At 44.0% G+C, this 13603-nt stretch overlaps 1 protein-coding gene and 1 pseudogene across 2 annotated transcripts in view; one reads left to right on the forward strand and one right to left on the reverse strand.

Annotated features, from left to right (window-relative positions):
* LOC308266849 (solute carrier family 23 member 1-like) overlaps positions 1-13603 on the reverse strand; it is a gene marked incomplete at its 3' end in the record, with an annotated part of 52134 nt that overhangs the window by 25758 nt on the left and 12773 nt on the right. The window lies entirely within an intron of this gene.
* Positions 3422-4215, forward strand: LOC308267359 (small ribosomal subunit protein eS1-like; annotated as a pseudogene). Its single transcript has one exon. The product of its transcript is annotated as a small ribosomal subunit protein eS1-like (transcript).

Here is a 13603-nt window from a genome sequence, read left to right on the forward strand (position 1 = left end):
TACTTGGGAGGCTGAGACAGGAGAATTGCAGGTTCAAAGCCAGCCTCAGCAACTTAGTGTGACTCTGTTTCCAAACAAAATAGGGCTGGAGGTGTAGCTTTGAGGTAGAATGCCCCTGGGTTCCATCTCCAGCACCACACACACACACACACACACACACAGAGAGAGTACTAACACTGATTTGGAAGAAGCGCTCCACCTAACCTCAGGACTCCTGGTGTGCTGTGTGTTATTTACCTACTTACTCATGCTTTGCCTTGTTTCAGATAGGACTGTAGGGGAGTTAACCAATATGTGATGGGCCAGCAAGGACCCTCCATGTTCATTTTCCACCTGTCCCTTCTCCCACCCCGCACCCTATTTCATGGGCACGCAGGTTTGTGTAACCCTCAGAAAGGGCTGCTCTGAGCTCAGAAGGGCTGGGATCTGGATGCAAATCCCCCTCATCGCCCCCAAAGACACATGGGCAGGCTCTTCCTCCTCCCTCCAGCATCCCAGCCGTGTGCTCACGTCTGAAGAAAAGAAGGCATCACTTTCCCTCACAACAATGACTCACACGTTCCCCAAGAAGAGGTAAAGTGCCAAAATCCGCAGGCTCAGAAATATATCTCGGGAGTCTGAGAGGACTGGTTTTGGGGAACTGCCAAAGCCACAGAGATGTGTCCTTGGGGATAATATTAACATCCACGTTTGCATAGGACTTCAAGGCGCACCGTGTTTTCATATCATGGTCTCGTGGACCCTTCAGGCGGGGAGCTGTAGGAGGAAACGGGAGCAGGGGAAGCACCAGGTGGCAGAGTCCCGACCGGGAAGTCTGGGTCATGAGGTCAGCTACAATCAGGTGTTCTGTTAAAGAACAATCAATGCCAGGGTTGGCCGTAAGAGCAAAGTACTTACGGAATTTATGATAAAGATTAGCTGCAATCTTTCCTCTCTGTAGTCCACTGAGGCCCTTGTAATGGGGACACCTAACCTGAAAGTGTTGGAAAGTCCCGCTTCAACCTTTCCCTGAGCTCTCCTGCGCTGCTTTGCAACAGAAAAAGGGATGACTTGGGGGTCTGGTGACCTAGGGGAAGTGGAGCAAGAAGCTCTGCTTTCTCTGTCTAGCACATCAACCTGCCATCCAGGAGGCACACACGACGTTCGGGCATGACTGACGGACAAGCAAAGGCAGCCACCAGCCCTGCCTGCAGAAGCTAACTCTCGAGCGAGGGCCAAGGTGCAAACTCCGCGGTAAGAGGTGTTCTGCAAGTAACAGGGAGGACTGTCCCATTTAGGACGACAGGGATGAAGAAGGGATGTTTGTCCTGAGATGGCAAAGGGATCGTGTCTGACTTTGCTCACCATGGTAACCGCCCTGCCCAAAACATCGTAGGTGCTCAATAAAACTGAGCACACTCCTGCCCTCCGTGGGTCTCCCCCACCCCGATCTGCACCTCCAGCCGACTCTGCGGCATCTGTCAAGTGACGGCCTCTCTGACTTCCTAGGAAAACTCAATATCCCTTTCCTTCTGCTGCTGTGTCACTCAGACTGTAACCACGGTGTTACACCGACTACACTGTCTGCAATGATTTATTCATACATCTGACTCCCCCTTTGAGATTCATGTCTCGTGTGTGTGTGTGTGTGTGTGTGTGTGTGTTGTATTAGGGATGGAACCCAGAGGCATTCTACCTCCAAGCTATACCTCCCAGCTCTATTTTATTCTTTATTTTGAAACAGGGTCTCACTAAGTTGCGGAGGGCCTCGCAAATTTGCTGAGCATGGCCCCGAACCGCGATCTTCCTGTCTCAGCCTCCCAAGTACCAGGATTACAAGTGTGCTCCACCATGCTTGACTGACACTCTTGTCTCTTTGAGCACAGAATCACACGGGAATCCCAGTGCCCACTCACAGCAGGCAATCATGAGGTATACTAGGACCTCTGATTTCAGGATGCCTCAGGAATCGGCGGCTGGAAGCTGTGCCTACAAGAGACGTCTGACATCACCTGAGGCCTTCCAATTGCTGAAGACCCAGGACTTCTCCACCCACAAGGAATCTTCTTCCTAGCAGGTAGATACTCTGCTGCTTCTGGAATGGACTATCTGTAAACACAGCCTCCAGTTAACAAAATGACTTAACGTTGTGGATGTCTAAGTCATTTAATGTCATAGATGAAATGTTAATGTCTCCCCCGAAATTCATGTGCTGAAGCCTTAGCCCCTACATGATAGGGCCTGGAAGTAGAACCTTTTGGGGGTGATTAAGCTTAGATGAAGTCGTGAAGGTAAGGGCCCCATGGTGAGATCAGTGTCCTTCTGAGATGAGAGTTCTGTCCACTACGAGGACACGTCAAGATGTCGGCCGATGCAGAGAGCCCTCACCAGAGCCTGACCCAGGCTGGCACCCTGAGTGAGGACACTCCGCCCCAGAAAGCACACTTCTGTTGTTTAAGCCACCTAGCCCATGGTTCTTTGTCATGGCAGCTTAGGTAGACAGACAGACACTTAGCAAGCAAGATTCAGTGGCATAAGCCGGGTGTGGTGGCACATGCTTGTAATCCCAGCATTTGGGAGGCTGAAATAGGAGGATGGGGTTCGTGGACAGCCTCAGCTACTACTTAGTGAGGCCCTTTGCAACTCAGTGAAACCCTGTTTCAAAATAAAGAATAAAAAAATAGGGGTGGGGATGTAGCTCAGAGGTAGAATGTCCCTGGGTTCCATCCCCAATACAAAAAAATAAAAAATCAGTGGGAAATGGGTGAGCCCCCTCAGCCCTCTATACTTGAGTTTCCTCCTCCTCTTCTGTACAGCAGGACTAATAATCCTACCTACCTCAAGGGTGTCATGAGAAGTGTGTGCTTTGTAAACCACACTGCACTTGTTTGCTCACCACCCTTACGTTAAGGAGGAACAGATTAAGGGAGGAATGCTAAGGTCTTGGGTTGGGCTCAGGGAGGAGGGAGGCTGGGCCTGTGTTCAGGCTGTAGTCCCACCTTGCAAAGGTGGATGGGGAGTTGGTCATGGGCTCTTCCTCTTCCACATATCACCAATAGTTTCCCTTTGCTTCTCTCCATTCCAGAAGCATAAGGAAATGAAATGCAGATCAGCCCCCTTGGATCTGAGAAGACACAAATTCGAGCCTATAGATTTGCCCAGCTTGGGTCTGCACATCTCAAAGGAGTCCACAAGGCCCCGTGCAAGACAAGAGATAGCTGGGCAATGAAGGAATGGAGCGTTCCCATGGCAACTTGTAGAAAAACTAAACATGACAGGGCTGGGCGCTGTGGCTTGTGGCTATAATCCCAGTACTCGGGAGGCTGAAACAATAGGATCTTAAATTCAAGGCCACCCTCAACAACTTAGTGAGACTCTGTTTCAAAATTAAATGTTTAAGTTTGAGTAAAGGCTGGAGGTTTTTAGCTCTCCCAGGGGCACCATGGCGGTCGGCAAGAACAAGCGCCTTACTCAAGGCGGCAAGAAGGGAGCCAAGAAGAAAGTGGTTGATCCATTTTCTAAGAAGGACTGGTATGATGTGAAAGCCCCGGCCATGTTCAATATAAGAAATATTGGGAAAACACTAGTCACGAGGACTCAAGGAACTAACATCGCATCTGATGGCCTCAAGGGTCGTGTGTTTGAAGAGAGCCTTGCTGATCTGCAGAATGATGAAGTCGCATTTAGGAAATTCAAGCTAATCACTGAGGACGTTCAGGGTAAGAACCGCCTGACTAACTTCCATGGCTTGGATCTTAGGCGGGACAAGATGTGTTCCGTGGTCAAAAAATGGCAGACTATGATTGAAGCTCATGTTGATGTCAAGACTACCGATGGTTATTTGCTGCATCTCTTCTGTGTTGGTTTTACTAAAAAATGCAACAATCAAATATGGCAGACCTCTTATGCTCAGCACCAACAGGTCCGCCAAATCCGGAAGAAGATGATAGAAATCATGACCCGGGAGGTGCAGACAAATGACTTAAAAAAAGTAGTCAATAAGTTGATTCCAGATAGCAGTGGGAAGGACATAGAAAAGGCTTGCCAGTCTATTTATCCTCTTCATGACGTCTTCGTTAAAAAAGTAAAAATGCTGCAGAAACCCAAGTTTGAATTGGGAAAACTAATGGAGCTTCATGGTGAAGGTAGCAGTTCTAGAAAACTACTGGGGATGAGACAGGTGCTAAAGTCGAGCGAGCTGATGGATATGAACCACCAGTCCAAGAATCTGTTTAAAAGTCCAGATTTTCAATAGTGACATATAAAAGGTCCTATTTGTGAAAAAAAAATAAAAAAAGAAAAGGCTGGAGGTGTAGCTCAGAGGTAGAGAGCTCCTGGATACAATCCCTAGTATATACACACAAAACAAAAAATATGTCAAATATACTTTCTACAGATTTCATTAGAGTGCCCAGGGAATGCACATAAATACATTTTCAGCAGCAGTCTAGAGCAAATATCAAATAATGGCATCAGTGATGAGGGTGACTGAGCAGCAATTTAAAAAAAAAAGAAACTGGGGATTGATCCCAGGGGCATTCTTCCTCCAAGTTACACTCCCATCCCTTTTTTATTTTTTCGTTTTGAAACAGAGTCTTGCTAAGCTGCTGAGGGTTTCATTAAGTTGCTGAGGCTGGCCTTGAACCTGCGATCTCCGTGTCTCAGCTTCCCAAGTACTGAGATTACAGGTGTGCACCATCATGCCCAGAGAAGAATAAATTCTTGATTGCCCACCACAAGCTTTACCCTCCAAACCAGAACCTGATGGATGACCTCACCAATTACCCATCCTAAGTCTATGATCCACTGCCACAAAAAATAGGAGACCATCATTCAATGATCCCTCCTTCACACCTTCTCCTGGCCTCTTTTGATTCCCTAACATAAATGTGCATAAAAATCATTTGTGGATTCTGTTAAAATTCCAGAATCCCGAGGGGTCCAGACCTTTCAGTGGGCTTGGGGGAGGGTCCAGAGAGGTATGTGTCTCTAACAGGCACTTCAGGTGACATTGATTCAGAGGCTCGGGATCCACAGCGGTGTACATTCTCTCCATGATGACAGTCTTGGCTCATGAAACCAGAAGCAGTGGGGATCCTGCAGAGACTTCCAGGATTCTGAATTTCTTAGTCACCTCACAAGAAGCATAAGGAGGTGGAGAGAAGAGTGTGGAAACTATCCAAGATGAAGAAATGGAGAGGTCTTTTGCAAAATTATCATGTCCAAAGATCTACAGACTCAGTGGCTCTTTTGCACAGACTGAGAAATGAGCAGGTGTGGGGGTCAGGGAGCCTCAGGCCTAGCAGCTGGAAGAACAGGAGTCCAGTATCTCAGACAGAGGTAGGCGCCGCATCCTCAGCCCAAGCTGAAATTTCAGATGGGAAGAAGAGTGGCTCTCAGGACCCAACTGCCCAGAGGGTAAAAGGGATAACGGACACTGTCAGATACACACCCTGTGACTAAACGGATGTCTCCCAGTTAAATGATGATAGACAGAAACCCAGCACAAGCCGGGTGTGGTGGCACACGCTTGTAATCCCCGCGCTTGGGAGGCTGAGACAGGAGGATCGCATGGGTTCGAAGCCAGCCTCAGCTACTTAGTGAGGCTCTCAGCAACTTAGTGAGACCCTGTTTCCAAATAAAATATAAAATGGGTCTGGGAGTATAGCCTGGAGGTAGAAAGCCTCTGGGTTCCACCCCCAGTACCACCAAAAAAAAAAAAAAAAAAAAAAGAAAAAAAGAAAAAAAAAACCCAGCACAATAGCAGGCCTGTACAGAGTCCTACAACAAGAAGGGAAATGTCTCCCTGCCCCATAAGAAGCAAGTGAAATGGTTTTCTCTGTTCACAAAATATTAAAGAGGACACACCCACATTATAGATGAACTTGGGATATTTTTAAAGCAAACTTCCAATACAATGATAATGTATTGGACATTCCAAACACAATGATAACTTGCATCAATGAGACATAGACCACGTTCCTTGAAAAACATCCAATAGTATAAAGATGCCAACTATCATCTATAAATGTAATGCAACTGCTATCAAAATCCCCACATTTTATTTAATAAAATGCTCTGAAAATTAACCTGGAAGAATAAAAAATTGGAGTAATCTAGAAAGATTTTTTTTTGAGGAAAAGGTAATGAGGAAAAATATGCCCAACCAGATAAAGTACCGGTAGCTCCTAGTATGCATAATAACTTGCATAAGATTAATAAAATCATGATTCTTAATGAGGAGTTGGATGCCTTATTCTACAAATGATGCTCAGAATAGCAGTTTTTTAGGCAGAAAGTGGCAAGTTTTACCATAGAAATATAAAATCTTTAGTATGGTAAAAATATATATTAATCAGAACCAAAGATACACCAGAAAGGTTTAGTGTAATTAATAAAGACAAAAATTGAATATTCTTGATATATATTGAATTCCTAAAAAAATAAGAAAAACACCGACTTCTGGATAAAAATGCCAGCACATTCACTTTCTCTGGAAACGCCACTCAACTTAGGTTTTAGGCTGGGCAAGGTGGTACAATCTGCAATCCCAGTACCTCAGAGAAGGGGACTGGAGGATCACAGGTTTGAGGACAGCCTGAGCAACTTAGAGAAACACTGCTTCAGAATAAGAATAGGAAATGCAGGGGGCTTGCAGCTCAGAGGCAGGATGCCCCCAGGCTCAATCTCAGTGCCCCTACAATAAATATTTTCTTTTATTTTTTTGTGGTACTGGGGATGGAATCCAGAGGCTTTCTACCTCTGGGCTACACCCTGAGCCCTATTTTATAATTTATTTGGAAACATGATCTAAGTTGCTGAGAGCCTCACTAAGTAGCTGAGGCTGGCTTTGAACCTGTGCAATCCTCCTGTCTCAGCCTCCCAAGCGCTGGGATTACAGGCATGCATCACCACACCCGGCTTACAATAAGTATCTTAGAAACATAACTGACAAGGACAAAGAGAATGAAGCAGGAAATGATTGTGACAAAATTAGGGCTGCTGAAAAGCAGATGGAGAACAGTAACTGGTTTGACAGCCCTGGGAAAGTAGGGTCTTATGTTAGCAAGAGGTAAATGGCAATATTCTAAAAAAAAAAAAAAGTCTCAGGAAATGGTTCTCAATGCAGGGAAAAATATGGAGCGAAAACAGGTTTAGCGTCCTTTTTAAGCACCGTCCAGATGACATTCTTTCCCCTATCTTGGCAAAACACAAGAGATTTGTTCTCTAGAAAAGGCAAAACACAAGGTCTCCGGGCTACAAGAAAACAGGCAGAGTTGGAAGTGAGTTTCCACGCTAAATAAATACAGGGGTATTTTATTCAATGTGTGCATACTGAACACTCAAACTTTCAGCCCACAGTCCTAAACAGTTTTCAGAATACTTCTAGCCAGGGCTTTTTCCCTCCAGGCAAGAGACTGGAAGATTCTTTTCCAGATAATATGACAAAATGTGAGGAGGCACCTAAAGATGCTAAAAACTGGGCTTCCCCGGCCACATCATGATGACTTTCCCCCTCGTGGTGCTGGGGATTGAATCCGGGCTTTGTGCATGTTAGGCAAGCACTCTACCTCTGACTGAGCTATACCCCAAACCCATGATGTCATTTATTATGACTACAGTGTGAACTGTGACCCCTGATATCATGCTAAGGTGAACAAGATTTCTTCCAGACGTCTAGTCAACCTTTATGACCTCAGTATTAAATATGAGCACATGATCACAGTCTCACCAGCCATCAAGGGAAGAAGGATAACAAAGACCCAAATAAAGAGACAAAAGTAACTTCTGCAAGAGCTGGTAACTTTTTAAACATCACTTTTGTTGTATTATTGAGATATAAAAGATTTTGCATTAATAAATCAAGAACAATATGCATAAAGAGGAATACTGTATTCAGAGAAAAATGCTCATAACGATTTCAGAAATAAACTGAGTAGAAGGCTTAGAAGATAAAATTGATATGATTTCCTCCCCCCAAACAAACAAAATTACACAGAGATGTAAATAGGATATAAAAGATAAGAAGCTTAGAGAACGAGTCCAGAAAGTAAAACATGCAAATAACAGGAGTTTCAGAAAGAAGCTCAAAGCAACTAAAGAACAAGCATTTGCATATTGGGAGGAACTATTAAACATAAAGTACAATGGATGAAAATAAACTTGAGTCATGAAATATAATCAGAAATTTACAACACTGAAGTTATAAAGCAGACCCTTTTAGGTTCCAGGGTTTGGGGTAGGAGGGGAAATGTTATATATAAGCTTTGGACTTCTGAAATCCTATGGGAAGCTAGAAGACAATGTAATAAGGTTTTCAAAAATTTGAAAGAAAATTATTTCCAATCTAAAGTTATTTACAACTTAAAATTCTATACCCAGCCAAAGTATTAATCAAGTATGCAAATAAAATCAAGCTATTTTTATACATGCAAAGTCTCACAAAATTTTCATCCTATGTATTCTCTCTTGGCGAAATACTAAATTATATTTGAAGAAGAAGAAGAAGAAGAAGAAGAAGAAGAAGAAGAAGAAGAAGGAGGAGGAGGAGGAGGAGGAGGAGGAGGAGGAGGAGGAGGAGGAGGAGGAGGAGGAGGAGGAGGAGGAGGAGGAGGAAAGAGGAAGAGGAGGAGGAAGAGGAAGAGGAGAAGGAAAAAAGAGGAAGAGGAGGAGGAGGGAGGAGGAGGAGGGCAGCATGGAAACAAGAAATCCAACAGAGAACTGACACAAAATGAATTCCCAGGATGAGGGTAAAGGGCATCTCAGATGACAGCTGAGCACCAGGAGCAGACAGCAATCATTCCAGACTGCATCCAGTCAGAGGACGCTAGGGAGGTAGCTGAGAGACAATCTGATGTGAATGGAAGTTTTATGAAGAAATTTACACCATAGATAGAATATTTAGAATTCAAAATAAATTCATAGCTGAAAACAAACAAAAAGACAGTAACTCCAGGGAAAACAAAAATCTGGGCAGAAGAGAATTTTGTGACTTAGCTCTGAATGGCTGCATGGTCACCATAATGTTAACACTGAAGCCTGGGTCTCTGCTGGGAGAATGAGAAGTTTTCTCCCATGTGCTGAGATTGAGGGATTCTGAAAGAAAATGAAATCTCTTTTGTTAGCACATTAATCAGCAAAGCCTAAAATGGGAGCATATTATTTACAGCCTTGGAGGCAAATATCTAAATAGTCAGCTGGGATGTGTGAGCATGCTTGCCTCTGCCTGGAAAAAAAGGAGAGGAAGGCTGGGTGTGATGACACTCGCTTGTCATTCCTGTGCTTGGGAGGCTGAGACAGGATCGCACAGGTTCGAAGCCAGCCTCAGCTACTTAGTGAGGCTCTCAGCAACTTAGTGAGACCCTGTTTCCAAATAAAATATAAAATAGGTCTGGAAATATAGCCGGGAGGTAGAAGGCCTCTGGGTTCCATTCCCAGTACCACCAAAAAAAAAAAAAAAAAAGGAAAGGAAGACCTCTGGTGGGGAGGGTAGGAGGGTGAGCCTCTTTGTCTGCCACCCCCAAACTGGCAATGAACTCGAGAGCCTTTGTTTCTATCCACCCTCTGTTCTTTTCCAAAGATAAGGATGCCTGACCCCTTCATTTTTATGGGTTTTCATTATGTTAAACACACACATACACACATACACACGACCTCAGAAATGAAGGTTAAGGCCTGGTATGGTGGCACACATTTGTAATCCCAGCATTCAGGAGGTAGAGACTGGAGGATCCAGATTCAGATTCGTGGCCAGTCTCAGCTACTTAGGGAGTTCCCTCACAACTCAGTGAAACCGTTTCAAAAATAAAGAGGCAAAATAATGGGGCTGGGGGTTCCCATCCCCAGTACTTGAAAAAAAAAAGATTATAAAAGCAGGTGAAGTTACAAAGGTTACTAAATCTCAGAACTGCTCTCAGGCTGCAACCTTGAGCCTTGGCTCAAAGCCCCCCTTCTAAGATACTGACTGGCAGCTCCTGGGCTTTTGCTCCCAGGCACAGATTCAGTGACACAGCTTACAAAACATGCCTTGATATTTGTCGGAAACAAACGCTGTATACAGTTGTTGTTTTCCCCTAGTTATAAAATAACATATGTGCCAGGCGTGGCACACACCTGTAATACCAAAAACTTGAGAGGCCAATACAGAAGAATTGCAGGTTTGAAGCCCTAGCAACTAAGAAAACACATAGCCCAATAAAAAAAAAAAAAGGGCAAGTGAACTAAATAGAACTTCACCAAAGAAGAAATTCAAATGTCCAATCAGTGCATGAAAAAATGCTATCATTAGCAATCAGAGAGATGCAAATCAAAACAACCCTGAAATTTCACCTAACTCCAACTTCAAAACACAAACAACAAAAAATGGTGGCAAGGATGTGGAGAAGTGGGAATGAACTCTAATACGTTGTTGGTAGGATTGCAAATTAGCACAACCACTTTGGAAAACCATATGGAGGATCCTCAGAAGATTGGGAATGAACTCACCATAGGATCCAGCAATGCCACTTCTGGGTACCTACCCAAAAGAATGAAAACAAACTACCAAACTAACACATGTGTATCTATGTTCATAGCTGCACAATTCCCAATTCCCAAACTGTGGAACCAGCCAAGATGTCCATCAACAGATGAATGGATTACAAAACTGTAGGATATGTACACAATGGAATTTTACTCAGCCATAAAGAAAAACACAACTAGTCATTTACAAGGAAATGGATGGAACTGTAGGACATTATGCTAAGTGAGATTAGTCATTCACAAAAAATAAGAAATCAGATGCTCTCCCTAATATGGAAAACTAGGGAGAAAATGAGTTATAGGAGGAACTCTAGACAAAGAAGGAGATACTATAGAGAAGCAAATAAGGCGACCTGAGGGGATGGGAGGGGGAAGAGTGAAATCCTCTATTGTTCATAATGTACATCAAAGTCCGTCACTAAGCCAAACATGAGAAGGAGGGAGGGGGAGAGAATGGGGCGGGAACTGGGTAGGGGCTAATTGGGTGATGCGTGCATGTATGTCTCTACCATCTTGCACTCTATTAAAATGTATGACTACAATGCACCAGTAAAAAATTTAAAAAATAAATAAAATAGGGCTGGAGGTGTAGCTCAGAGACAGAATGACCCTAGGGTCAATCCTCATTAATACTACTAATGATAATAATAATAACAACAACAACAATAACAACAACAACAACAACAACAACAATAAACATGAACTTGAAAAGTAAACGACAATGCTGGGCATGATGACGCACACTTGTAATCTCAGTACTTGGGAGCCTGAGAAAAGAAGAAAACAGGTTAGCAGCCAGCCTCAGCTTAGTGAGGCCCTCTGCAACTTAGTAAAATCATGCTTCAAAATAAAAATTAAAAAATAGAGCTTTAGCCCGGTTTGGTGGCTCCTGCTTGTAATCCCAGCATTAGGGAGGCTGAGACCGGAGGATCGCGGTTCGCGGACAGCTTCAGCTACTCAGTGAGGCCCTCTGCGACTTAGTGAGACCCGGTTTCAAAATAAAGAACGAAAAATAGAGCAGGAGGTGTAGCTCAGAGGTCGAATGACCCTGGGTTCCATCCCCAGGCCTGCAAACAAAACAAAACAAAACAAAAAACAGAGCTTTGGCTATAGCTCAGAGGTAGAATGCCCTTGGGTTCAATCCTGCTTAAAAAAAAAGTAAACAATAAATAAAAATAGTAAGAGTAAATATTTGTTTTTTATTTTTTGTGGTACCATAGATTGAACTCAGGGGCATTCTATCTCCGAACTATACCTCCAGCCCCTTCTATTTTGAAATAAGTTCTCACTAGGTTGCTGAGGCTGTCCTCAAATCTCCGATCCTCCTGTTTCAGCTTCCTAAGTACTGAGATTACAAGTGTGTGCTACTACACCTGGCAAGAGTAAACCTAAATCATCGTAATTCTACAACTCAGAAACAACCACTAACTTTCTGTCCTCATCTTTTCATCTGTAACTAAACTATAACTAGATAAGATAGTCTATTCATGTATCTTGTACAGCACCCAGAAAAGAACTTCTACATTTCTTCTGGTCCTTCCTTCCTTCCTTCCTTCCTTCCTTCCTTCCTTCCTTCCTTCCTTCCTTCCTTCTTTCTTCTCTTTCTTTCTTTCTTTCTTTCTTTCTTTCTTTCTTTCTTTCTGTGTGCATGTGATCCTCCCATCTCAGCCTCTAAATAGATAATGTTTACATCATTCATATTCATGAATTACACTAGTCACTGTAATAATAGTGCCAAGCTTCAAAGTCCTTTCATAAGAACTAGATGAATGAATGAGAATATTTATTTATTTATTTATTTATTTATTTATTTATTTATTTATTTATTGGTGGTACTGGGGTCCCTGGAAGCTCTTCTACCTCCGGGTTACACTCCCAGACCTATTTTTTTATATATTTTTAAATTTGGAAACAGGGTCTCCCAAGCCAACGCGGCTGGCTTCGAACCTGAGCAATCCTCCTGTCTCCGCCTCCCAAGCGCGGGGATTACAAGCGTGCGCCACCACGCCCAGCATGAATGAGAATTTTTTTATTCTATGGAATGCCAAGTGACCAGACTTTCCAGAGTGCTCTTGTATGGATGCATTTGTTGAAATGGAAAGATATTTATGATGCATTCTATATGTCAAGGGGGGCATTTTTGTGTACCAGAACTATAGTTTCAAATATTACTTAAAAGGGGGGAGGACACAAAAGCATATATATGTTTGTATTTTGGTGTGAAATATAAATTATCTGTACCAAGCACAGAGATACGTGTTTTATAAATATTATCTAATCTAATTCTCAAGGCTTGGAGCTCCTCCCCATGAAATAAAAAGCCTCTAAGAGAAAAATAAATGAAAATGTCACTAGGGTCTGGAAGAAAAAGAACCTAAGACCGCACAGAGTAGGAGCCGTGCCTTGTAAGTACCTAGAAAGGACAGGCCCCTCGTGGGGTCTGGAGATGTGAGGAGCTATGGGAAATGAGTTAATGGTGGGTAAATGGGAGGATGTCACCTGCTGGGGACAGAGGCGTCTGGAGCTTGAGTCACTAGCATTCCAACCCATCTCTTGTCACCCTGATGCCCCCTTCCTCAGAGCCAATCCAGTGACAGAAGATGGCGTCATAGGGATGTTTAAGGAAGTCAGGAGGGGAGCAGCGCCTCAGGAATACAGGATGAGGTTGACCATTTCTTCTTGAATCTGTAAGGGTCCCCTGTTGTGAGGAATCCTGCGTGCCCCAAGGACCCCAAGCCTTGTGGTGAAGACCTCTAAATTGTGGAAAAGCCCACCTCTCATCTCCCTGCAAATAATGATCCGGCTTAAACCTAGCCTCTGTCTTTGGGAAGTACCAGTCACCTCTGGCTCCTCTGACAAGACCCATCACCAATCCCTCTCCCACCCCTGACAGTCGCCACTGCCTCTGCTCTAACCCGGCGAGGGCCACGTGGCCGCAGAGTCCTGGCAGCAGGCATGGACTTTCTGCAGAGCCACAGGTGCAGCGAGCTGAGGCGAAACCGGGGAACGGAAGAGCAACAGGAGAAGACCGAAGCCCACTCAGGCCAATCAGCGTAAAGAATCATGAGATGTAGGAGTCACTGCCCCAGGGGCATTTGCTCCA

The sequence above is a fragment of the Muscardinus avellanarius genome, assembly GCF_963383645.1.
Source record: "Muscardinus avellanarius genome assembly, chromosome: 9".
Classification (NCBI taxonomy): Eukaryota; Metazoa; Chordata; class Mammalia; order Rodentia; family Gliridae; genus Muscardinus; species Muscardinus avellanarius.